At 44.8% G+C, this 26,794-nt stretch overlaps 1 protein-coding gene across 2 annotated transcripts in view; it reads right to left on the minus strand.

Moving 5' to 3' along the window:
* The window catches only part of FAM83E (family with sequence similarity 83 member E), a 379,140-nt gene that overhangs the window by 317,100 nt on the left and 35,246 nt on the right, over positions 1–26,794 (minus strand). The gene's annotated exons all lie outside the window — the stretch shown is intronic.

Below are 26,794 nucleotides of genomic sequence, written 5' to 3' on the forward strand. Positions count from 1 at the left end.
TTTGGTTCTCCAGTCCAGCCCTGGCATCATGACCACCACATCTTACCTCTAATCCATGGACCAAACTTAACTACACATTGGAAGAACATGATGCACTTTCAGAGGTGTGCCCCATTTCACTGTTCAGAGAGCCAGGCTATTGAATGCAGTTCTTCTTTCCTAGCAGCAGCTACACTCAGGTAAAACACCTGTCCTCAGACAGAAATTTTAAATATATCTCTTTTATTCTTTCTATAATGACGTCCTCATTCAGGATCCATACATCTACTTTCGTCTAGCTAGTGTCCATTCCTCGAAGGTCAAATCCACCAATCCACCAATTTCCATGAATGAAAGGGTCAAAACCGTCACTTCGGCAATGCATGGGAAACTACTATCATACTTTTTGGCTCTGGTGTCCTTATGTCACTTCAGCTTGATTATCTTAGTGCCCTAAAACGTTCCCCTTTCGTCCTCAGTCATGATCTATAACCTGGGATTAATCAACCACGAGCTCACACTAATTTCTTAAATAAATTGAGGACTACAAACTCACCTCTTCTTGCCGGAGCATTAATGTTAATCTATTGGGTAGAGTCAAACTAAGGGCCTCATTACGAGTGTAGAGGTCTTCAGACCGCCACGCTTGCGGTGGCAGTGGGACCACCGCACTCCAGGTGGTCCCACTGCCACATTACGACCCTGGCAGACGGGACCACCTAAAGACCGCCATCACCACCAGGAACATTGCACCAGCTGGGCTGAAGCTGTCTGAGTCGTACTCAGCCATGGCAGTGCTGAACTCAGCACCGTTGTGCTGATTACAACTCAGCTTTCTGCCAACCTATCCATGACGATCACCCTGCCATGGAAAGGCTGGTGGAAAGCTAGTACCGGGGGCCTCCCTGCCCAGCCGGTGAGCTATGGTATTGGCTCTGGGCCTCAGCTCCCTGAAGGGAGCCAATACCATAGCACTCTTACAATGTTTCTGCCAGACAGCCTGGCAGGAACACTGTAATAGGCATGTCTGTGGTGCCCTCCCTGTGGCATTGGCAGTCCTGTGGTGGGGCTACCAATGTCGCAATTAGGCCCTAGGAGTGCCATGTTACCTTTCTTTTTTGCTTTAAAAATCAGATGTTTGTCTTCTGCTCTGGCTACTTACTACAGAGTAGAACAAGCTACATGAACCCTTTTGAAAAGATGCACCCACTAAACTGTTGGATTTTCTTTGCTCTTCCTGTTCTTTACTTTTCCTGTTGCACACAGGCTCCCCGAGCAGCTGCCAGGGTTACTAATTTGAGCAGGGGTGGTGAGGGTGGATTTTCCAACACCTCTTTTTAATCATACTATTTAATACTAGAGTGCATGTTTATCCTACACCCGCTGTGCCAAGAACATATCGACTACCAGGAAATATGGTGTGAAATTCAATGTATATGTTTTGACTGGAAAATATACTAGAAAGAACCCACTTCTGACTTTAAAGGTAGCCTGAGCTGAAAAGAGCAGCGATGAAGCTAAGTTCTAGCTATTTTGGTCACTTATATTAATGATGAAATATGAGAAAAACCATCTCTTCTGCTCTGCAACTGTGTATTGCAGTTGCATCAACATTTTGGTTTTAAAGCACTTATGCCACATACTTTTAGCTTTCAACCAGCCACTTCAAAGGGGTTCACTCACAATGCACACAATGAGAGGGAGGAGTTACCTTGAACCTATTGCTCTTGATTAAAAGCTGTAAAGCCCATTCCCTTGCAGAGTGTAGATCCGGAAGACTTGCAAGTCTCTTTCATCCAGGAAAATCTACACTAAAGTGTTGACTGGAGTGAGGAATTTTTTAAGCTCAATGTGCAAACCAGGAAGAGAAATGGGCAGTTGTGTAACATTAGCCCATGCAGTCCCCACAGTGTGGGGAGGCTCAGCTCTCCCATGTGGTGGGCCAGGGAGGACGGGTCCCCCTCCATGTACTTTGCGGGGGGCCCTCAAGTTTCATTACACCACTGGAAATAGTAGGTGAATGAGTGGAGTTCACATGAGGGGAGAGTGCAACGCTGATTAAGTAAGGTACCACTACCCTATTTTTTATGGTGCTTGGAACGTTGTGGCAACTTTTTCATATCACAATGCAAAGTTTAATAAAAAAATGTAGGATTGGGAACCATTACAATTTAGTTAGGGATGGTTTGTACATCCACTACTTTACCACACTACCACTCTGAAACATCACGATTGAGCCACTCCAAAAAAGAAGCTGCTTGGACCTGAAGCAGAATAATTCACAATTTTCTACGCAGAGTAATTTATGATGGTGTGCACAAATTGCACTCCAGCACAGGAAAATACACATCAGAACACAGAAAGCTCTGGGGTGACCTTATGACAGTTGGGCCACCATTCTAAAGTTCTGACAGTGAAGCCTCCTGAGGCTTTGCTATTGGAAGTACACAGTCTTCCTTGATGCCACTTAGGACATCATCAAAATCAACTGTACGTATCATTTGTATGCCCTACCTAAACCAAGCAAGATTACAAGTGCATAATATTGCCTACCATTTAAGGGGGAAAACTTCCATTCTTTTCAGATCATCCCTTAACTTAATTCTAGAAATGCTATCAAAAGTGTAGTTCAAGTCTACAAAAGCACAATAGAGAGGTGCATTCCTAACATGGACATATTAAGACATCAGGAGATTCAGCTAAAAATACTCGTTTACAGTAATGCGTTTGTACCTGATTGCCTTCTTGGAATTGGGATCCAATATTGTTTCCATTCATAATTTCTCAAACCTACAAAGCAACCGCTTGCTGCAGACCTCTTGCCTGGACTTGATCAAAGTGATGAGGAAAGAATCTGCTTTTTCGATTTCCAGTAGATTTTCCTCATTATCTTTTTTGATCGTGGATGCAAAGTCTAACGTGCTTTTGTGACTCTCTCTATCTAATCATCCTTCACTATACTAAGTGGTTGACATAGAAATGATGTAATTTCCAGCCCAGCCTGGGGAAGATCTAGCCATAAGTCTCATCTGTATACAAAAGTGTATTGACAATAGAGTATTAATGAAACTACTCCAGTAGAGGCAGCATAGAAGAGTTTAGAATGAAATCAGTCTGTTTCAGATCAATTTTCTCCAAAAACAATACACATCTCCCTGTGGTATTATGACGCTAAGCACAGTGTTCTTGGTACCGATCTTTGATTAAAAAAATAGCTCTGTGATTCTAATGATTTTTTGTGATCAACACTACATGTTTTTGATTCATGGCGTCTTTGAAAGAGCACTGTCAGACAGATCAGTTTTGCTCGAAATGCATTGTATGATTCTTTTGATACAAAAGGTGCATTCACAGATGAATTTGAAACCATGTTGAAGAAATGATCAACTGATTGTGAATGGAAATGAATTCATAAGTATCACTGATGAACAGTGAACACAGCCCTTAGCACCTATAAAGGGGTGTGCAGCATCATAATTTCACACTGAGTGGTGTGTACTGTTTTCGGACAATTGTAGTCATGCCTGTACTAGCTGTGTGCAGCCACAGGCATGCTTCAATTTTGTTTAAAAACAAGCAACTACAAATTAAGGATTTGAAACTATAGGTGTGCTTTCAAAATAGGAAACAGGATAAATATTGCACTCAGATCAATTTTCGACCATGCTGTTTTCTACAATTTTTCAAGGCCAGTATTTTTTATTTAATAAGTTGGAACAACAGGCTCGTTATTTTCTTTAAGATACACAGTGGGTACCTTTGTGGCGCTTGATTGCTCTCAATTCTTCCTTTCACTAGCATATATGTAATAAAAGAAACAAATGATCTGCATTCACTAGAAATAATCAATGTGACTCAGTGAACCATGAGAAGGATAAGTCACTTTAAATAGATTTCGGAGGGAGTGTTCCAATTGAAGGCTTTTAGGACGTTCTAATAAAAGAAAGTTTATGTGGAGTATTAGGATGGATCATTTCTTCAGGCTCAGCCTAGTTCCTTAAAGGGTAATGCTTTAAATTCACCCAAAGGCTCAAAGTGGGTTTTTATAATGCCTGGAATAATTAATTACCACTGGCATAGACGCCCTTCTCTCCCCATATCTACCAGCAACCCCAAGCTTTTCTAAACATGTTATAGGGCCCAGATCATAATTCCTATTCTGAAATAACGAGAGTAAACAACGGTATGAAATGTAAAAGGTAATTGTTAAGTATTCCAATCAATAGCACATCACTGTTGAGATTCACTTAAACAGAAACCACCAATCAATCAACAAGTGCTGAAAAAATTGATGGCCGGCAAAGTGTGGTCCTTGCAAATGTCTCTTGGAAAAACATCTATCTATGATTTTTACAGGAGTGCCAATCAATTTCTTTAAATTTCTCTGGTAAACCTGCTACATTGAAGAGATTATATTTCATATTCCATTTGGAAGTTTAGCTGGAAAGTCTGCAGTGCTGTCTGTCACTGAGGCTATGCCTTTTGTTCTTGATAAGCAACTGACTGTTGTCACGACTCACGTGCTGCTTGCGCCTGGAATTTGCAGATCTGGTGGCGTGAATCTTCAATGTTCGGCTTTGGCCCAAAAAGGGGCGACTCTTTCTGGTAGCCACGGTGCTGTAGGCAATGGAGACACCAAGAACAGACCGTGCCCTTCAGAAAGTAGCGCCAGAGGGAAAAACCCCTTCCAAAGGGGAAAAACCTCCAAACAGGAAAAGTCCTGGAGAAAAAACAAGAACAAACAAACAGGAATCCAAAAGGAGCAAAAATCAGAAAACACAGAATGCTGAGTCCAAAACCAAAAGGCAAGGAAATCAGGAGCGAAGACACCAACTGAGCAGAAAGTGTTGCAGCGCAAAGAAAGAGGAAAAACACAGCCCTTATATACCAAAAAACAGGAAGTGACCCACAGGAAGTAAAAGGACACCATCTTAGATAGGGAAACAATATATAGAACAGAATAGTAGAGGAACCATAGAGAATAGGGAACAAGGAATGCTGGGAAAGCACAGGAATCTGGGAAGGAGGAAAAGACATAAAGAAAGGCACACAACAGACTGCAAAAAGAAGAAAGGACAAAGAAACGAAGAAAAACAGGTAAGAGGGTTCAGAGACCCCTGGGACAGTGAAAGGCAGAAGGAAGAACGAGGCCCCAAGCAAATCTGGGGCCTCGAAACGCGCAGTAGAGGCTGGGGGCGCGCCGCGTCTTAATAACGCCGTGCGCGGCCCGAGCCGAACGCCCGGCAGAAGTCGAGCTCTCGGCTCGCGCCGCACCGCGCGGCGCGACAGTAGGTCCCCCTCCCGAAGGCCCAGGTTTAAGAGGGAATAAACAGTGAAAGCGTTGAGTCAGGAGAGGAGCGTGAACGGAAGAGGCATCTTCCCATGAACATTCACTGAGAGGATAACCCTTCCAATGAATCAGATACTGAAGTCGTTTATGAAAAAGACGAGAGTCACAGATTTCCTGCACTTCATATTCAGGAGCATCATTCACAAGGACAGGAGGTGGACAAGGAAACTGACGTGAGTAAGGATCAGGCACATAAGGTTTAAGCTGAGAAACATGAAAAACCGGATGGATCTTCCATGTATGGGGTAAGTGAAGACGGACAGTGACAGGATTGACCAACTGGAGAATACGGAAAGGCCCATAGTAACGAGGTGTGAACTTGTTTTGAGAGAGACGTGAGGGCAAGAATTTGGAGGAGAGCCAGACTTTATCTTGCAGATGATAATTTGGATTGGTTGTACGTCTCTTGTCTGCAGCCTTCTTCATATACCTCTTGGTATGTAACAAATTAGATCGAATTAGTTTATGGAGTTGGAGAAGGCGTTTGGAGAAATAGTTAATAGCAGGTAGAGGAGAGTTGGATTGTGGAGAAGTAGGGAAAGAGGTAGGATGAAAACCATAGGAACAGAAAAAGGGAGTGACCTTGGAGGCACTATGGACTGAGTTATTGTAGGAAAATTCAGCTAAAGAGAGGTAAGTGCTCCAGTTACTTTGGGTAGAATTGCAAAAGCATCGAAGATATTGCTCTAGTCCTTGGTTCAGACGCTCAGTCTGTCCGTTGGTCTGAGGATGGAACCCTGAAGACAGGGCTCTATTCATATTCAGTGTTTTACAAAAATGCTTCCAAAATCGGGAGATGTACTGAGATCCTCTATCAGAGATTATGGTATGTGGAAGTCCATGGAGACGGAAGACATGATCTATTAATATTTGACCTAGTTCTTGGAAAGTAGGCAGCTTCTTTAGGCCAGTGAAATGAGCCATCTTTGTGAAAGAATCCACTGTGACCATGATAACCCGGTTTCCTGCTGATGGTGGGAGCGAACACATAAAATCGATAGAGATAGTATGCCATGGGGCCGATGGAACAGGCAAAGGTTGTAGTAATCCTGCCGGTCTGGTGTGAGGTATTTTGACTTGGGCACATATGGGACAGGCCTGAACGTATCTTTCCACATCCAGTTTCCAGGTAGGCCACCAAAAAAATCGTGAAAGTAGTTCTTGTGTGGCTTTGATTCCTCTGTGACCAGCTACAGGGGAATCATGGCACATTTGTAATGCTTTCTTTTGCACCTTGTTTGTAGGGAGGAATATCAGGTCTTGGTAATAAAAATATCCTTGTTTCTTGTACAATAATGGTCTTAGTTCTTCTATGTCATGATCCGATAGGTTGGCGTATTCTTGTTGTACTTCTTCCAGGAAAGACTGAGCCACTCCAATGATCTTACTAGGTTCTAGAAGATACTGGGATGAGGAAGGAGAACACTCTGGATATCGGCGAGACAGAGCATCAGCCAGAATGTTTTGAGATCCTGGAATATATGTAATATAAAAATCGTACTGACTGAAGAAAAAGGCCCAGCGGGCCTGACGACTATTCTGGCATACAAAATTTCTTAAACATTGTAAATTACGGTGGTCTGTCCTCACCTCAAATGGTTCCTTGGAACCCATCAGAAACTGCCTCCACTCAAGGCAGGCTGTTTTCAGAGCCAATAATTCCCTTTCAAGTACGGAATAATGTTGTTCAGCTGTGGAAAGGATATGAGACAAATAGAAAACAGGATGTTCAAGGCCATCATCCTCTTGTCGTTGGAGTAAGACAGCTCCGATGGCTCTCTCAGAAGCATCAGTTACTACTATAAATTGCTTGGTGGTATCTGGATGTCTTAAGATGGGGGCTTGGGTGAAGGCTCTCTTTAAGCTTTGAAAGGCTGCTTCAGCAGCCTCAGTCCAGACAAACCCCTTCTTTAAATTGTCCTTCTTTAAGGTGTGAGTTATGTGGCTAGTCTGACTGGCAAAGTCTAGAATGAATTGTCGATAGAAGTTTGCTAAACCTAGGAAACATTGTGTTTCTTTTATGGTAGAAGGAGAAGGCCACTCTAGGATAGCTTGTACCTTTTCTTGATCCATAGCTATGCCGGTGGGACTTAAATGATAGCCCAGATATTTGACTTCCGTTATGTCGAACTCACATTTCTCTGGTTTGCAAAATAGTTGATGATCACGAAGTCTTTGAAGAACTTGTTTCACATGGGAAGTATGGAGTTCAGGATTTCTAGAATAAATAAGAATGTCATCTAGGTAGATCACGACTGTCTGATTAAGTAGGTCTGAAAACACTGAGTCCATAAATCTCTGGAAGATTGCGGGGGCGTTAGTAAGACCAAACGGCATAACCCTATATTCAAAATGGCCAAATGGGGTCCTGAATGCTGTCTTCCATTCGTCGCCTTCTCTTATGCGTAAAAGGTGGTAGGCTCCTCGTAAATCCAATTTAGTAAAACGTTGGGCCCCTCTGATTGCTTCCAGTATGTCCCTGATGAGAGGCAAAGGATAACGATCTTTAATGGTGATTTTATTCAGACCTCGAAAATCCAGGCACGGACGAAGATCCTTAGTCTTCTTGGGCACAAAAAAGAGAGGGGCCCCAGCCGGAGACGACGATGGAACAATAAGACCACTCTGTATATTTTCGTCCAGATACTCCTTTAGAACTTCCCTTTCGGGTTCCGTGAGGGAGTACATCCTCCCAAAAGGAACAATTGTGCCGGGTTCTAATGGAATTGCACAATCATATTCTCGATGTGGAGGTAGCACAGGTTTTGACGGTTTTTGGAAAATATCCTGAAACTCCAAATAGTGGTCTGGGACCCCTTGGACCGTATTAATGGACATACCAGTGGCACCTTCAGTAGCTAAGGATCTTTTCGGAGACCAATACTTGTCGGAAGTAAAACAGTTCTCGTGACAAAATTGCGAAGACAAAGAGACTGTCCGGGTAACCCAATTTATATATGGGTTATGTCTAATGAGCCACGGAATTCCAAGAATGATGGTATGGTTAGGGGACGTAATAAGATCGAAGGAGATGTGTTCTTGATAGTTTCCCACCTGTAGACTTAACATCAGGGTAGTGGTGTCTACAGGACCAGAGGATATCAAAGATCCATCCACAGTGTGTACCTGTTCGGGTACTTCTTTTGCTTGAGTTGGAACTAGGTTAGCAGCAGCCCATGTCTTGTCCATGTATATACCACTAGCACCACAGTCTAGTAATGCCATAGTCTTTTCTTGACGACCGTCAGGAAGTTGTAACAGGACAGGAAAGATGAACAAGGCAGTTGTATTGTCATTAAAGGAGCTGATGGAAGGTATAGCTGTAGATCCCGTCCCCTCCCTTCTTACAGAGGACGGGAGGTGGCGTTTCCCGAAGGTCTGGACGGACGTACTGGACAGGTACGGAGTATGTGACCAGCAGAACCACAATACAGGCACAACCCTCTCTTGCGTCTGTCTTCTCGTTCACTAGCAGAGAGCGGACCTCGGGTAGTATCCACCTGCATGGGTTCCCCTTCGATGTCTCTAGCAGGAGTGCGAGGTTCCTCGGAACGCTGCAGGTATGCACGTGAGCTACTTGGCTGGGTAAACCCTCTACTCCTTTTCTTTTCCGATCTCCGTTCCTGAAGACGATATTCGATGGACAGTGCTTGATCCATCAGGCCACGAAGATCTTCCGCTCTGGTAGAATGCACTAGTTCATCCTTTATTTCTTCTTTGAGTCCTCTACGAAATAATGTTACCAGAGTACGTTCCACCCAAGTGGTCTCCGCCGCCAGCTGACGAAAACGGGTTATATATTGCAGGACGTCTTGGGAGCCTTGTTGGATGTCGCACAAGGCTTCTTCAGCGGAGGCTTCCAATCCAGGACGGCTAAACATTTGTTTGAAGCGACTCACAAAGGCGGAATTGTCTGACAATACAGGGTCGTCGGAGGACACCATCGGGGTTGCCCAGGCCAAGGCTGGACCGGATAAGGCACTGATAAGATAACCCACCTTGGTCCTGTCGTGGGAGAATTGAGTAGGTCGGAAGGCGAAATACACCGTTAAAGCATCCAAGAACTCGCGAAGCTTGGTTGGTTCACCAGAGAAACAAGGGGTAGAAGCGGAGATTGTCGGAACATCACTGGTGCGGAGGGCCAAAGCCTGTCGTAACGCAGCATTTTCATTACGTAGTTGTTGCAACTCCTGGGCTTGTTGCTGAATCGTGGTTAACAGAGATTGCTCCGGATCTGCAGCAGCCGCCACTGTATTATCCATGGTGTTTGAGGACGTCGGAATGGTTAGGCGCTGCAATCTGTCACGACTCACGTGCTGCTTGCGCCTGGAATTTGCAGATCTGGTGGCGTGAATCTTCAATGTTCGGCTTTGGCCCAAAAAGGGGCGACTCTTTCTGGTAGCCACGGTGCTGTAGGCAATGGAGACACCAAGAACAGACCGTGCCCTTCAGAAAGTAGCGCCAGAGGGAAAAACCCCTTCCAAAGGGGAAAAACCTCCAAACAGGAAAAGTCCTGGAGAAAAAACAAGAACAAACAAACAGGAATCCAAAAGGAGCAAAAATCAGAAAACACAGAATGCTGAGTCCAAAACTAAAAGGCAAGGAAATCAGGAGCGAAGACACCAACTGAGCAGAAAGTGTTGCAGCGCAAAGAAAGAGGAAAAACACAGTCCTTATATACCAAAAAACAGGAAGTGACCCACAGGAAGTAAAAGGACACCATCTTAGATAGGGAAACAATATATAGAACAGAATAGTAGAGGAACCATAGAGAATAGGGAACAAGGAATGCTGGGAAAGCACAGGAATCTGGGAAGGAGGAAAAGACATAAAGAAAGGCACACAACAGACTGCAAAAAGAAGAAAGGACAAAGAAACGAAGAAAAACAGGTAAGAGGGTTCAGAGACCCCTGGGACAGTGAAAGGCAGAAGGAAGAACGAGGCCCCAAGCAAATCTGGGGCCTCGAAACGCGCAGTAGAGGCTGGGGGCGCGCCGCGTCTTAATAACGCGGTGCGCGGCCCGAGCCGAACGCCCGGCAGAAGTCGAGCTCTCGGCTCGCGCCGCACCGCGCGGCGCGACAACTGTATTCATAGTCAATGTACTCGGGTGGCACCATTGTAGAACAGAACACTCTAACAGAAGAAAGATGTGATCACTCTCAGAAGATGTTCCTGTTGTGCTAGCAGACTGAGGTCATTGTTCTTATTTGAGGCAGCACGCAAAGAAATGTATGCGCCATTTATGGTTCAAAACACTTAGGTGGTCATTACGACCCTGGCGGATTACTTCCGCCAGGGCCGCGGGACGCGGTGGCACCGCCGACAGGCCGGCGGTGCCCCGCGGGGCATTCTGACCGCAGCGGCTTAGCCGCGGTCAGAGAAGGGAAACCGGCGGTTTCCCGCTGCCCCCAAGGAATCCTCCAAGCCGGCGCAGCTTGCTGCGCCGGCTTGGGGATTCCGACTCCCCCTCCCGCCAACCAGTTCCTGGCGGTTCTCCCGCCGGGAACCGGATGGCGGGAGGGGGAGTCGCGGGGCCCCCGTAAGAGGGCCCCAAAATGTATTTCACTGTCTGCCTTGCAGACAGTGAAATACGCGACGGGTGCAACAGCACCCGTCGCACCTTCCCACTCCGCCGGCTCGATTACGAGCCGGCTTCATGGTGGGAAGGTCGTTTTCCCCTGGGCTGGCGGGCGGCCTTTCGGCGGCCGCCCGCCAGCCCAGGGGAAAACTTGGAATACCCTCTGCGGTCTCTGGACCGCGGAGCGGTATTCCTGACGCGCAACATTGACGGCCGGCCTCCGCCGCCCGTCAATGTTGGAATGAGAGCCTTAGGCCCGTATTTATACTTTTTTTAGCGCCGCATTTGCGCCGCTTTTTGACGCAAAACGGCGCAAACCTACAAAATACAATGGTATTTTGCAAGTTTGCGCCGTTTTTGCGTCAAAAAACGACGCAAATGCAGCGCAAAAAAAGTATAAATACGGGCCTTAAGGTCGATGGCAAGAAAGCAAAAAACATTTGCTTTGTTGATCAAGGAAACCTGTAAAGAGGGTGCATTAGAGGGGCTTATTCTATCTTTGCCACCTTGTTGGCTCTTCTATTTATATATATTTCTTTTTTGTTTTGTTGCAGTTTTAACATAGAACGAACTTGGCTGGAGATCATTATAGTGCTTCACAACAGAACAAGATACATTTATTATTTCTATTAATTATTTATTTGAAAGTGGCAATTAAGTAATTTGCCTAGAATCATAGGATGTAAAGCTGAGGACAGGTTCCAATGTCAGCAGGTCTAGCCAGTATGCAGCCTCTTTTCAATATGACAGAAAACACTTTTGTATACATTTTGCGTATTTCTAAACTAATGTATACTTTTATTTTCTGGAGCTTTCTGGTTTTCACATTGAAGTATTCGTAATTTAGAAACAGGTAGCAGAATGATAACAGCATTTTCCTCAATCTTGGGCTACCTAATCAGTTTCACTTGGGCATGGGCTACCACATTATGTGCAGTCCTTATGGCAGCTTATGTTGGTAGCTGGCCTTTTATAGGACAAAAAAAACTAAGGTTACGGGGATGTTATAGTTAGGTTCTGAATTTACTTGCACTAAACCATAGCAATTCAGCAGGTACAGTTACGCTTAACTCAAGTAACTATTACTCGCATCCTAAGGTAACTATAACTCATGCCCCTGCCATTCACATAAATAATTTTGTTGCAAATGTTACAGTGATAATAGTAATGATGCCATAGAAGTTGTCATCAATGATGTAATATGTTGAGTAATTAGCTGTGCATGGAGAAGGCACGATTTATAGTTACCTTAGGGTGCATTGGCTGGGGGTGGGGGAAAAAAGAGTGCACAAACACATAAGGGTTCAGAATACATGTATCCTGACCACATAGGACACATAGGCCCTCATTCTGACCCTGGCGGTCCTAAACCGCCAGGGCCACGGGCAACGGAAGCACCGCCAACAGGCTGGCGGTGCTTCAGTGCCCATTCTGACCGCGGCGGTAAAGCCGCAGTCAGAAAAGGGGATCCGGCGGTTTCCCGCCGGATTTCCCCTGGGCCAGAGAATCCTCCATGGCGGCGCTGCTTACAGCGCCGCCATGGGGATTCCGACCCCCTTCCCGCCATCCTGTTCCTGGCGGTAAAACCCGCCAGGAACAGGATGGCGGGAACAGGTGTCGTGGGGCCCCCTAACAGGGCCCCACAAAGATTTTCACTGTCTGCTATGCAGACAGTGAAAATAGCGACAGGTGCTACTGCACCCGTCGCACCCCTGCAACTCCGCCGGCTCCATTCGAAGCTGGCTTCCTCGTTGCAGGGGCTTTCCCGCTGGGCCGGCGGGCGATCTTCTGGCGATCGCCCGCCGGCCCAGCAGGAAAGTCAAAATGACCCCGCGGTCTATTGACCGCGGTGCGGTCTTTCGGCGGTTTCCGCCCAGCGGGCGGCGCCCGCCGGGCTCAGAATGAGCCCCATAGAGGGGTCCCTTATGGACCACTCATGGGCAAAAACGGACTCTTTGTTTTTGTTTTCATCCGATCCGTGGATCCAGAGAAAAATGTGAAAATATAAAACACCCAATGCATCCAACCTCATGTTGCGCTCGGCCTTTGGCCATGCAAAGCTTGGGTTTGGGTGCATGTAGGAGGGTTCGTCGCCTGGCCTGGCCATAGGCTAAGCCCTGTGGCCAACCCCTGCCACACACTGCTGAAGGCTGTGTGCGGCACTGTTTATATTTACATGTGTGTGAGCTAAAAAAAATAGAAATTTAAGGAAAATAACCAAAGGTTACAGGGATGTTATAGTTAGGTACTGAATTTACTTGGACAAAACAATAGAAATTCAGCAGTTATAATTATGGTTATCTCAAGTAACTATAACTTGCGCCCTAAAGTAACTACAACTCGCGCCTTTACCATGCATAGGTAATTACTCCACATATTACATCACTGATGATACCTTCTATGGCAACATTGATATTATCACTGCAAAACTTGCAATAAAATGATTGAAAACTGTGCATGGCAGGGATGCAAGTTATAGTTACCTTAGAGCATCAGTTTTTTTTTTTGTGAATTTCTATGTTTTTTAGCACACACACAGGTAAATATAACCAGTGCCGTATACAGCCTTTGGCCGTGCGTGGTGGGGGTTGGCCACAGGACCTGGCCTGTAGCCAGGCCAGGCAGCTAGCCCTCCTGCATGCACCCAAACCCAAGCTGCGCACGGCCAACATGAGGTTGGATGTAGTTGGTAGTTTTTTTTTTATTTCTCTCTGGATCCGCGGATCAGATGAAAAATATTGTCAATTTTATGTCCACAAGGGGTCCCTAAGGGACATCTCTATGTGTCATATGGGGTTAGGATACCTGTATCCTGACCCCTTATGTGTTTTTGCACTCTTGTTTTCCCACCCCTCAGCCAATGCGACAAACAAAATGGCGGCCGCAATTTTTCTGTCGGGTTGCGGCCAGCCAATCAGGGCCTTGCTTTTTCCCCCCAGATCAGCAGATCCGATGCTGGAGCCTCCTCATCCCTATATATCTATATTTTTTAACCTTAAGTAACTCTGAATCTGCTGAGCGGATTTACACATGCACATTAGCCCAGTAACTTATACCAATTCACACACAAATATAGAGTGTGCTTAGAAACAGGAAGGTATGCCTGAATTAAACACTATAAAATGTATACCTATTTACATAGAGTTTTATTATTTGACGATTTCAAAGTATCTAACTGGAAATTGCTGTTCGCATACTAAAAATAAAAAACTGTGTATGTTGTGATGACATTGTCCCCCATCTTCCTGAAACAACCCATCTACCTCTGTATTCCATCTCCTCCAATTACCCGCTACCAGTTTGCCAATATGTGCTTGTGAACACTCTAATGAGTAACCCCAGAGGACACTTGCAGTATTACCTTTTGCAAGGAGAGTCCTCCATCCTCTCTCCTCACACCCTAAAACAAACATTAAAAAGGCCATTAGGCTAAGCTTGCATCTTGAGCCCTACTAAAACATAAAGCTAAGGTGAAGAAACAAAACAAAAATAATTCTGTGTACAATGCATCTATAAGCCAAATAATTTAATATGTATGTCTGGGATATTAATTAGTTCTACATGCATGTGATTAAAACTCTTCATTGGAGGTGAAATGATATACCACCCAGTTAGGAGTATGAGGTGAAAGAAAATTACTCCACTGGAGGAAGCCAAACCAGCCATGCATACTTTAAAGAAATTGGGACAGCCACTGGAATTATGCGATTCTGCTACCACTGCCTTTTCCATATAAATATGGATTTGCCACAATACATCATTTACTGCAAAAAGATTACATTAATTTCTGTTCATTTATTTATTTATTTTTAGGCACAGAGAGATTATGTGATTTGCCAGATTCACAGGATGTTGAGCGGAGGCCAAGAATCAAACCTGCACATTAGTGCAGATTCACAAAAAAAGTGTTTCAAGCTCAGGTGGTTCAAATGTAACTAAGAAAGTGTAACACTTGATTTCATGCTGAGGTAAACCACTTGACAAGGAAACAGAGAATAAGCAGTGTTTAAAATGCCAAAATAATGTTTTTTAAAAACAAATCTGTATAATGACGCATAATTTGCCACTTTTTGTCTGAACTTTTTGTCAAACTTGACTTATAAATTGGTCCTCCATTGCCGAATAATTCCAGTAGCCATGAGATAGGGTGAATGAAAAGCAAGTTAAGCAGAGGAAAATGAAAGTTTTAAGAGACTTACATATGACCAGGAAGTTTTGTTGTTTGCCCAGTGAGGGGGGAGGGAGGTTCCAGTACTTCAGAACTAAGCAGAAGATCGTGAGGCCACCTAGTTTGGAGTGGATAGGATGGTGTAGAAGAGAGGATAGGATGGTGTAGAAGGAAGGAACTTTTCCTGGAGATATAAAGGACCAATGGAATGGATGGCCCAATAGCAAAGACAAAGTGCTTTGAAGATTGAACGCCAGAAATGTGGAGCCCAATGGAGTTAGAAAGTGAGAACCAGATGAGTGGCAGAAAAGATGAGGATGAGGGGGACTGCTGCATTTTGAAAAAGTTTGGAATTCAAAAGGAAATAATGAGTGATACCATGATATGGTCAGTTTCCATAGTCCAGGTGGGAGACAACGACTACTTGAACCATGATTTTTTCTGAAATTGAGAGAAATGGCAAAGATGATTTTACGTAGAGCATGAATGTAGAAAAAACAGCAGAAATGTAGGGCCAAATTATAAAGTGAAGTTAAAGAGTACTCTAGGATTAAGAAAGGGGGCACGAGGAGGTGTGGAGTCAAGAACAGGCGGTCACTAGGCAAATGTAGTGCACTTGTGGTACAAAAACTCATACAAATGTGATCATTTCCCTAGAATGCCATGTTGCCTCAGAGTATTGCCACCTTCAAGTGGTTGAGGGACTTGCATGTTGCAATGACCTGGAGAGCTTTACTGGTTGTAGTTTAGTCTCCTGAGAGGGTCTTCAAAGCCAGACAGGTCACAGGGTAGAGACCAACTGAAGTGCAATCCAATTGTCCTCCAGGTTGGGCACAGGTCTAACAACCTTATCCCATAAAAAGCTTTTGTCACTCTTAGACTTGGCAACCTTGGTGTAGTTTCTCCTAACTTTTTGCCTTCTGACCTCCTGTTTTTCTGGCTTTGTTTTTGCTGGCTTTATGATTATGTGCACTTTATCACTGATAACCAGGGCTAAGGTACAGGTGCTCTGTACTCTAGAACATTGGTTTAACCACAGTTGGCATATTTAGTTTACTTGTAAACCCCTAGTAAAGTGCACTGTAGATGCCCAGGGCCTGTAAATTAAATGCTACTAGTGGTCCTTCAGCACTGATTGTGCCACCCACTATTGTAGCCCTTTAAACATGTCAGGCCTGGCTACTGCACAGCTTGTGTGCAGTTTTAACCTGCCATTTCACCCTAGTTAGCACCAAGGGCAGGGTGCAGTGCACTTAAAAAGTTGGTAATGTGCTTTTACGTTTAGCATGTCCCAGTAGTGAAAAACGATTAAATTCATGTTTCACTACTGCAAGGCCTATCTCTACCATAGGTTAACATTGGGGTTACCTTGAAGCAGCCTTTACATGTAACTTCCAATTGGGAAAATATAGAACTTTAGAGTTTGCTGGACTCACAATTTAAAATCACAACTGATGGTGAAGTCTTACTTTAAACTGTAAGTCTGAAAATGCCACTTTTAGAAAGTTGGCATTTTCTTTCTTTAACCAGTCTGCCTGCCACCGAATACACAGCTGGGGTGAGTGACAGCTGGGCTTTGTGCATTTCCTCAAGACAGTCTCACACAAAGGAAACTGGGATGTGACATTTGCATCCCTATGGCCCATCAACAGGCTGATGGGGCTTCCTGGGATACCTGGGAGGGAAGATTACACCTGGATAGGGCTGTTCCTGTGCACACACAAACAGTTGCATAGCCCCCTGTAAATTGCCTGGAGCCAGGGAAGTAAAGGCATGGACCTTATGCACTTCAAGTGCCTCTCTTTCATGTCTCCCCGACTTCAAAAGTTCTGGATATAAGTATTAGACCCCAAACCTCACTAAATCAGTACCCTTCTGGATCTGAAGGACATTCTGCAAAGAAGAAGGACTGCTCTGCTGGCACGAAGGTCTGACACTCTGCTCACCTGCATTGCTGTGATGGCCTGCTGCCTCTTGCCTGGGCATTGAGGAGGACTGAACTTTGCTCTTTACATCATCTATAGAACCAAGTGACTTCAAGGGCTTGCTGGCTTGCCTCCTGTTCTGGACGTCTCAGGGCCATCAAAGACTTCCCCTCAACTCTGCTTTAGCTGCTGGACTCTGCCACTGTGAGTCCTGCCCTGCTAAAAGGTGTCAGTCCAGTCCTGGGCCTTGAGAAAGGACTTTTCAGTTGTTTTTTAATCAAAAACTGAAGTATCAAGGCCCTTGAGCCACTTGGAACTGCCACAGTGCCCTTTGTGGCCGACACAATGACGACGTGGGATCCCACTCGTCAACAACACAGCACCGATACGAGGACATCGCTGCATGGCTAGATGATGACGTGGAACCCGACTGTGAGGTTCGACAACAATGCATCCACCCGAATGAGTAGATTGGAACTGAAAACACAAGGAGTATGGGGTTCACTCATATGATGGAGCCTCTGGCAAGGAATTTCGCCTAGGGTTCCTCAATCTCATGTTATGAGTTTCCGAGTCGGATGCTGTGGAAGATTATGTGGTGAGGGGAGTTTCCTTTATGGACGAGGTGGTCTCACACACTATATAGTATCATGCTTCATCATATGACCACCTAGCCCCACCCAGGTAGGACAGTGCCACCTGGGCGGACTCAACCTCACCATTAAAAGAACAGGAGGGAGTGCGTAAATTAGATTTTCTGGAAAAATATGGGATCCAGCTATACTAAGGAAGAAGTAAAAACACCTTGTCAGTCACCTGTGTGATAGTACACCTTTATTAGTGGTGTCTGCTGGTGTGAATAAAAACAAAGGACGGGACACCTATGTGAGAACAAAGATTCACTGGGTCATCTATCTAAAAATTACTGCCCACCATGTATCTGCCCGCTACTAAGAGCCAAAGAAGGCCTGGGGGCATTCGTCAGGGCCTAGGATCCCTAATAATCATGCATTGCAAGCAATAGAATACTCCGCTAAAAGGAGTGCAAATAGTATGAAGAGCCTACCTGTGGGGGGATACCCTATGGAGGCCCTAAACCTGAAAGGCTACTGGCCCCAGGTCAAGAAGAGGGGGAGTGTCCCCTTATAGTCACACAAACTCCAAAGGAGGTGCTCGCTCAGCACCTACTCCATTCCCCTCTCTAGACTACTTGATGATGAAGCATGACACTATATAGTGTGTGAGACCAACTAGTACGTAAAGGAAACTCCCCTCACCACATAATCTTCCACAGCATTTACCTCGAAAACTCAAAGTGAGATTGAGGAACCCTAGGTGAAATTCCTCGCCAGCGGCTCCATCATATGAGTGAACCCCATAATCCTTGTGTTTTTGGTTAGGGAGATGGTATGGATTGGTTCTTTTTCTCTCCCTGACTCTCTTTGTGTGTTTAGATAGATTGGAACTGACACATCACGTCTTTGACAACGAGGCTTGCTCCATCCAAGGTACTGTTTTAGTTGGCCCTGGTGGGGCCTGTAGCCGGCCTACCCTCCATCATGGTCAGCCGGAACTTTGGATTTGCCCCCATCTAACGCACCTCAAGTAACCTTTTAGCGCTATCGATTTTAAAGCAATGTGTTGCAGTTTAGTCTTAAAAAAATCATATCTTGAGTTCTACTTATTGAATTTTTTTCAATTTGGTCTTGTTTTACTCATATAAATATTCTCCATGTTATACAACTAGTGTGGAGTTCTTTGTGGTGTTTTTCACTTTGTTGCTGTAATTTAAGTGTTGCACAAATACCTTCCACATTGCCTCCTAGGTTAAGCCTGACTGCTCTGTGCCAAGCTACCAGAGAGTGAGCACAAGTTAATTTAGATTGTGTATCCAACTTACCCTGACTAGGATTGTTGTCCCTACAAACCTCTGCCAACTAGAGGTTCAATTCCTAACAGTAATGGAAACAGCAGCAACAACCACTAAAACGTCTGAGCATGAGAAACTTCTAGAGCCTGTGCATGAGACATCCATGATTGACGGTAATCAAAGCCACAAGGAAACTTATGACATGATGACAGAAGTTCTGAGTGCCACATGCAAGACCAGAATCATATTCTGGAATGTACACATTTTGTATGACACAAAAAAGCGGGCTCAAGTAACATCTGAGATGAGGTGCTACAACCAATGCAATGAAGGGGTCAGCAAAAGTAGGTGGGCCACATCTGGTTAAATGAAAATCACCTCAGAGGAGATGGTGCTGTACTTGGGAAGGGGCAATGACCCACATCATGAAGAAGTAGCCATCATCCTGATGAAGGGGAAGGAAAAATCCTAATGGCTCAATAGCAGACTCATGACAGCCAGGTTAAAAGGCAGACACATTAACACCACCGTTATCCAATGCTATGGTCTACTAATGACACAGAGGAAAAAGTCAAGGAGATATTCGCCCAGCAGATGCAAGCCGAGCTTGAAACCATGCCAAACCGCGATCTAAAGACTGTGATGGGAGATTTGAATGCTAAAGTGGGAAATGACAACACGAACCCTGACAGAGCCATGGGAAAGGAAAGTTGTGGAAAAGTGAACGACAAGGGAGAGAGATTTGGAATTTTGCACCACAAATGATCTGGTAAAAGGAGGCACTTTATACCCCTGCAGAGATACTAACAAACTAACATGGTGCTTACCCAATGGCTGAGACAAAGACCAGATAGATGACCTGACGATAAGTGCCACCTAGAGAGGCTCACTGCAAGATGTCATAGTGTGGAGGGGAGAAGACGTCGACTGTGAACACCATCTAGTGACTGCTCTTGTGAAGCTGAAGCTCAGAAAAACAGAACGCAAAACATCAGGACCACAGCACTTTGATGTGGCAAAATTGCAGCTCCCTCCAGACCGAGAAGGCATTCATCTTAGAAATCAAAAACAGGTTCCAACTTCTGGCAGACATGAATGATCTGTCTGACCAGCTGCAGACACAGTCAACAAGAAATGGGAAAAGGTATTTTCAATATATGTGAAGAACAGTAAAACATGCCTGTTTACCAAGACAAGGATGAGAAAAAAACTGATAAAACAAGACAGATGGCAAACTATTGAAGACAGGAGGGCAGCAAAAAAGAAACTCACAGAAGCCAAAATTGAGAGGCTGCAGGAGAAGTACAAGCAACAGTACACAGAAGCAAACAGAGCAGTCAAAAGAATGACAAGAGCAGACAAGGAAGCATAAATTGGAACCATGCCCACCAAGCAAAGGAGACAGGTAGTAGAGAGGAACAGGGAAGGTCTTCAAGACCACAAAGATAGTGAGTGGTAAATGTCATGCAACATACAACATCCTTATCATGGATAAGCAAGGCAGACTACTGACAACAGCGATAGAACAGGAAGCACACTGGGCTGAGCACTTCAAAGAAGTCTTGGACAGACTAGTACAAACAAGCAAAGTGAACATCCAAGAAGCAGGGACAGACTTGGATGTGAATGCCATCTTACCAGCGAAAGAAGAAATCATCACTGCCATCTGATGTCTCAAGAACAGAAAAGCACCTGGCCAAGACAACCTGAATACAGAAATGTTCAAAACAGGCCCTGAAACATCAGCCACTATTTTCATTATTTTGGGAGGGGAAGAAAGTACCAAATACCTGGAATGAAGGCATCATTGTCAAGATTCCAAAGAATGGTGCAATAACCAACTGTATGAACTGGTGTGGAGTCACCCTTCTGTCAATCCTGAGTAAAATCCTGATGAAAATCGTTATACAGCATATTTCTAATGCTGTGGACAAGCAGTTAACAAAAAGAACAAGCTGGGTCCCGCAAGCGCAAAGGTGTGTTGATTGGATCTAGCACTACATAATATCATAGAGCAGTGCTTGGAGTGGCACAAATATCTATACATCAACTTCATTCATTTTGAAAAAGCCTTTGATAATATCCGCTATGACAGCCTCTGAGGTAGAGGTATACTGAAAGCCTAGGGCACACAGGACCAGATAGTTCTCCTCATCCAGAGCTTCTATGATAATTTTACCTGCAAAGTAGGAGAGAGCGGGTATAACTTTGAAATAAAGACCGGTGTGGGACAGAGATGCGTGATGTCAGCATTGCTCTTCAACCTAGTCATTGACTGGGTAATGCGACACACAACTGAAGACCAAGACAGATGCATCAGATGGACCTTATTCTCTATACTGGAGGACCTTGACTATGCAAATGATCTATCCTTGCTCTCTCACACACACTAGCAGATGCAGGAAAATACATCTCACCTCACCATCTATGTGCAACAAGTGGGCCTGAAAATAGACGAAAATAAATCTGAAGTCATGCCAGTTAAAAACCTATACCCTTCACCAATCAAGGTGTTTGGAGAGGAGCTAGTCATGACTGAAGAGTTAAACTACCTAGGCAGTACTACTAGACATGATGGAGGGGCAGGCGTGACGTCAAGAGCAGATAGAACAAGGCCAGGAATGCTTCAGGATGCTTAACAATGTATGGAGCTCATCTCAGTACAACACCACCACTAAGCTGAGGCTTTACCAGAGCTGTGTTCTGTCCATAGTCTTGTATGAGAAAAAGATGGAAATTGACAGGACACACCATAAAAAGAGCAAGACTCCATCGCAAGAACATCTCTCCAATTGACCCTGAGGGCAAATGGAAGAGAGGACGGCCAAAGAACACATGACGGCAAACTGTGAAAACAAAACTAGAGACCATGAACCTGATGCTGGGGCATCATACAGAATCTTGCCCAAGACAGACATAAGTGGAGGTCCTTCGATGTTGCTCTACATGCCAGTCGGCATAACAGACAGTAAGTAAGTAAGTAAGCATGCTGCCATGTTTACAATCAATAACAAACACTCTGGTAAAATAAAGTTCTCATTGATAAAAAGAGAGATCTAAGGCAGTAGTAAGACACAGTCATAATGAACAATTGTAGACAACCACAACAATGGTGCTTCGGGTTCAGTCAGTGTACTTCAGTTGAAAGTGAGGTGGTTCAGCCTAGCTGGGGCAGAGTCCAAAATGCACCCATGCTGTGTGCAGCTACAGTGAGTTTTGACGTCCTAAGCCAAGCTAGAGTCACGGGTGGAACTCAGGAAAGCACTGCGGACAGATGCTTTGGGGCTGCCCATCAGCCTTACTTTAATGTATCTGAAACAACTTTTCCTTGGAGCCCATTAACTGATGGTTGAGTATGGAAGGTGGTAGAGTGTGGACAATACCTTTGGCATGGCAGGCAAGATTCCTCTTATACTTTTTTCCCTGAACATAATACAAGTTTGTTATTTGTCTAAATGCTTGATTAAGTCGTGAGAGAAAAACCAACCTCTGTATGTTGAGATCAAAGTGATAAAGCAAGTTTGATATTGGGGTAACATGATGTCCTGGAATAAGGACAAACTCACCTTATCATCTCTGTTTTGGTAAAGTATCATCTAAAATAAGTGTAAATCTGTCAATGTAATAATGTCTTGGTTTGTGGGAGACACATGTGTGATTTTGTAACCTTTATATCATGAAAATCTTTACAGACGTTCTGTAGGAAACAAACACATATACGGGTAGACTTTCTACCCTAAGGTTTTAAGGGCTTATTTATGATGTAAGAATCTATGCATTAGGACTCACAGTGGCTACCAGTCACCCACTATTATGCAACCAATCCCTGCCTAACATTAAGTATTTTTCTCAGCCAGAGTGTTAATAAAGTAGGTATCTGCGTGTAACAGAGACTAATTGATAAGGGAAAAATTAAAATCATGGCGAAATGATTTGCACCGGAATGATTGCAGCTAATTGAACCTGTCCTGCCATGGGTCTTTAGTCTTCACCAGTGATAGTAGTCTTATATAGAGTAGCTCCCTGCTGCTACACCTTGGATTTTACCCCCAAACATCTTAATACCATTTTCATTTTTGCTCATCAACTGCTGTGCCACAGTGTTGCATGGCAATTTATTTCGCACTGATAAAACCCACAGATGTAAACATCACAAGGGTTGAAACATCGACATTTTAACTAAAGCTGGATCTAGGCTTAATATCCTCACGCTCTATTTGAACTACAAAAAGGCCCATCAATCCTACAATATGCATATGGGTTGGGCACTCACTTGCACTTATATTATATACGCACAAAATCACAATTTTGAATGCACTGTGCTGTTAGCACCATAGTTATTTGGTATACTTGTGTGCACATGGAATCAATACTAACAAGTTTTATTAAACTTCAATGATAATATAAATTGAATATGAGAAACCCCCAGTCTCTTCATTTACGTAGCACTCAATGAGGTAATGACTTATTAGCAATTTTTTGTTTTCCAAAAACTAAGCAAATTTCTTGCCAGAGATTGCACAGCAGGAGATATTTATCATGCAGACACAGAATATTCGTTAAAAGGATTCCTTAGGAACCACTGTTTTTAAGCTTGTTGTTTACCAGGTCTCCCATATAAAATACAGGTGGGCCTTGAATTCCATGATTTACACAGGATTTTAATATTTATGGAAATAGACCAAAAATTCTATAGACCCATAATTCACGAAATAAATAAAAACATTCTGCTTCCCTCCTTTCACTTGTGTACATCATTCCCTCTGATTCACCGTCCATCTGTTCTCTATTTATGTCTTTATAAGAACTTGGGGGGTCATTCTAAGTCCGGCGGGCGGCGCCAGACTTCCCCCACCAAAATACCGCTCCGCTGTCGAAAGACCGCTGAGGGTATTTTGGGATTTGCCCTGGGCTGGCGGGCGACCGCCAAAAGGCTGCCCGCCAGCCCAGGGCAAATCAACCTTCCCACGAGGACGCCGGCTCAGAATTGAGCCGGCGGAGTGGGAAGGTGCGACGGGTGCAGTGGCACCCGTCGCGTATTTCAGTGTCTGCAAAGCAGACACTGAAATACAAAGTGGGGCCCTCTTATGGGGGCCCCTGCAGTGCCCATGCCACCGGCATGGGCACTGCAGGGGCCCCCAGGGGCCCCGCGGCACCCCCTACCGCCATCCTGTCAGGAACAGGATGGCGGTAGGGGGTGTCAGAATCCCCATGGCGCGGAGCGCGCTCCGCCGCCATGGAGGATTCTGTAGGGCAGCGGAAAACCGGCGGGAGACCGCAGGTTTTCCTAGTCTGACCGCGGCCGAACCGCCGCGGTCAGAATGCCCTGCGGGGCACCGCCGGTCTGCCGGCGGTGCTCCCGCCGACCCTGGCCCCGGCGGTCTGAGACCGCCGGGGTCAGAATGACCCCCTTGATTTGTTGTATGTACCTTGCTCACTAGGCTGTAAAAATACCTTTGTTAAATATTTTTTTTTTAATTACCTCTCTGAAAATGCGGAAAAACAAATCGTACAACGACCTTCTTCACTAATTATATTTCTAGTCCGGGAACTGAAACCTATTCCCCAACCCTCATAGGTACCTCGTTTGTACCGCGATTTTTACCGAGATTATGTACGTCCATTCATGGGTCAATAATTCACCAACAAGTTTTGGTATAATGTGAGTGTTACGTATCCATAATGTCTGTTCTCAGGTTAAGGGGCATATTTACAAGAAAGTGGAGCATCAGCTATGATGTACACTTTTCTTACGTCCCCCTGCATTCCCCTAACCTCACCATGGTAGCACCGTATTTACAATACCGCACACCATGGCGCATGTTAGCACAATAGCCTCAACAGTTTTGATGCTATTGTGGCACATTGGTCGACTAGTGCCAAAAATGATGGTGCTAGTCCAGCAATGCGTGAGGAGGCCCACTGGAAACAATGGGAGCATCACTTTAACACCTGCCTTGGGCAGGTGTTAAAAATTACGGGATAATGGTGCAGTGATATCTCGTAAATGTCACTGTTCCATTTTTTTGTGCCTCCTAATGGGGGAACTCCCCCCTCGCATACATTATGCCTGGCATAGACATAATGTGGCGCAAGGGGTTACGAAGTGGCGCAATGGTTTGTAAATCTGGTGCAGGGAAAAGGTCTCCTTGACACTGCCTTAGCGTTAAAAAAAAATTACGCTAGGCCAGCGCAAGGAGGCCTATAAATATGGCCCTAAATATACTTCGATTTCCATATTTTTCCCTTCTATACTTGGTGACAGAAATAACTAAAAGAGGAGGAACTGCTTGGGACTTATGGAAGAGGGTGAGTGCCAAAGCCTGCAGCCTGAGCCTGTGTGAGAATGCCTTGGACACAGGCAAACATGGACATGCAACAGACCACATTATGGCATGGCTCCAAAAGGTCTCCACTCTAGCAGCTGAAAGAACGGGCTGTTCTCTGCGGTGACTGTACATGCACTCCCTCTCTGGAGCAGATCCTCAGATCCTCTTTGGATACAAGCCACCTGACATTTTGTTCCAGAGAATGTCATGAGTTCTCATGCAGAGCAAGTGTAGAACAAAAAATAGCAGTCAACAAATATAACAGACACAAGTAAACGTGTGTGTGGCTACATGACTCATCAGAAGTTAAGGAATACTCATTTGCCGATTCTTACTCCAGCAATAAGCAGAATGTTGCATTAACGTTAGAAAACACATCTCAATGCATTGAAAGGTGCTGCTGCCCCATTTGCCAACACAATCCATTTCCAGGAGGGCTCGTACATCAAAAGTAATCCTCTTCCAAGCAGCCCATGCCCATGTGATTTAGGGAAATACAATACTGTTCCGCTTGTCAACAAAAATCACGTGACTGCGCTTGCAGGAGGCCTTCTAGATCAGAGGTAACTTTAGAAGTCTCTGTCCCATACTGGTACAAGGCAAAGTGCTGATGTTCCGCCTGATATTTAAATCCTCTGCTACGGCTTCCCGAAGGCCCTGATTGGAAGATGCAGTTTTTGAAATCTCCGACGCATCTGTCCCATGGATGAGCAAAGTGCTGCTCTCCATTTTGCTGAAATTTACTTTTTATTTATTTATTGGACACATTTCTATAGCGCGTGGGCGTGAAAGGTATAGATGCACTTTAGAAAGGCAAGGTGTTGTAATGAACCACATACAAACAAATGAGAGGAGAAAGAGGAGAAAGAGGAAAATAAGAGGAACATCTTGGCAAGATGGTGAAATGAAGCTGGATGGGAGAGCGTAGGGTCTGGCGATGGGAGAAGGCAGTGGAAGATGGAGAGGTGGGGAAGGGAGTTCATGTAAGGCGGTGCAGGGTAGGGCCAGGGAAGGGAGGAGGGAAGAGAAGGGAAAGGAGTTGAGGAAAGGGAGGGGGAGGAATCCGGGGAGGCCAGATGGTGATGCAAGAGGAGGAGCAGAGGAGGAAAGGGGGTGAGGGAAGGGTGAGAGAGTTGTGAACAGGGGAAGGGCAGTGGAAGGAAGATTTAGGGAATGAAGAAAAACAAGAATGGAGAGAAATGCGCAGTTTATCCCCTCTGATTGCCCTGGACCTCCTGGAGATTACAATCTGGAAAAAAACTCTATTAAAGGGATACAAATGGCAGCCAGAGAGCTAAAAATGATGCTTTATGCTGATGATGTCCTGCTGCCATCATACTCACTGACTATATCTCTCCCTGTGGTTGTGTCCACCATTACATTCTTCTCAACGTTCTCCGATTGTTAAAATGACTGCTGTCCCTTGATTTAACTATGTGTTTGGCATGCTTCTAATACTCATCTATACTTATTTATTGCCTAAAATAGATGTTGGGAGAGGGGAATACTCCATCACAAACGTGACAGATGACTATCCGCCATAGTACGATCTCATTATATCCTATGGTGACAGTAATACGGTGGACGGGATATCT

This window comes from Pleurodeles waltl, chromosome 7 (genome assembly GCF_031143425.1).
Source record: "Pleurodeles waltl isolate 20211129_DDA chromosome 7, aPleWal1.hap1.20221129, whole genome shotgun sequence".
Lineage (NCBI taxonomy): Eukaryota > Metazoa > Chordata > Amphibia > Caudata > Salamandridae > Pleurodeles > Pleurodeles waltl.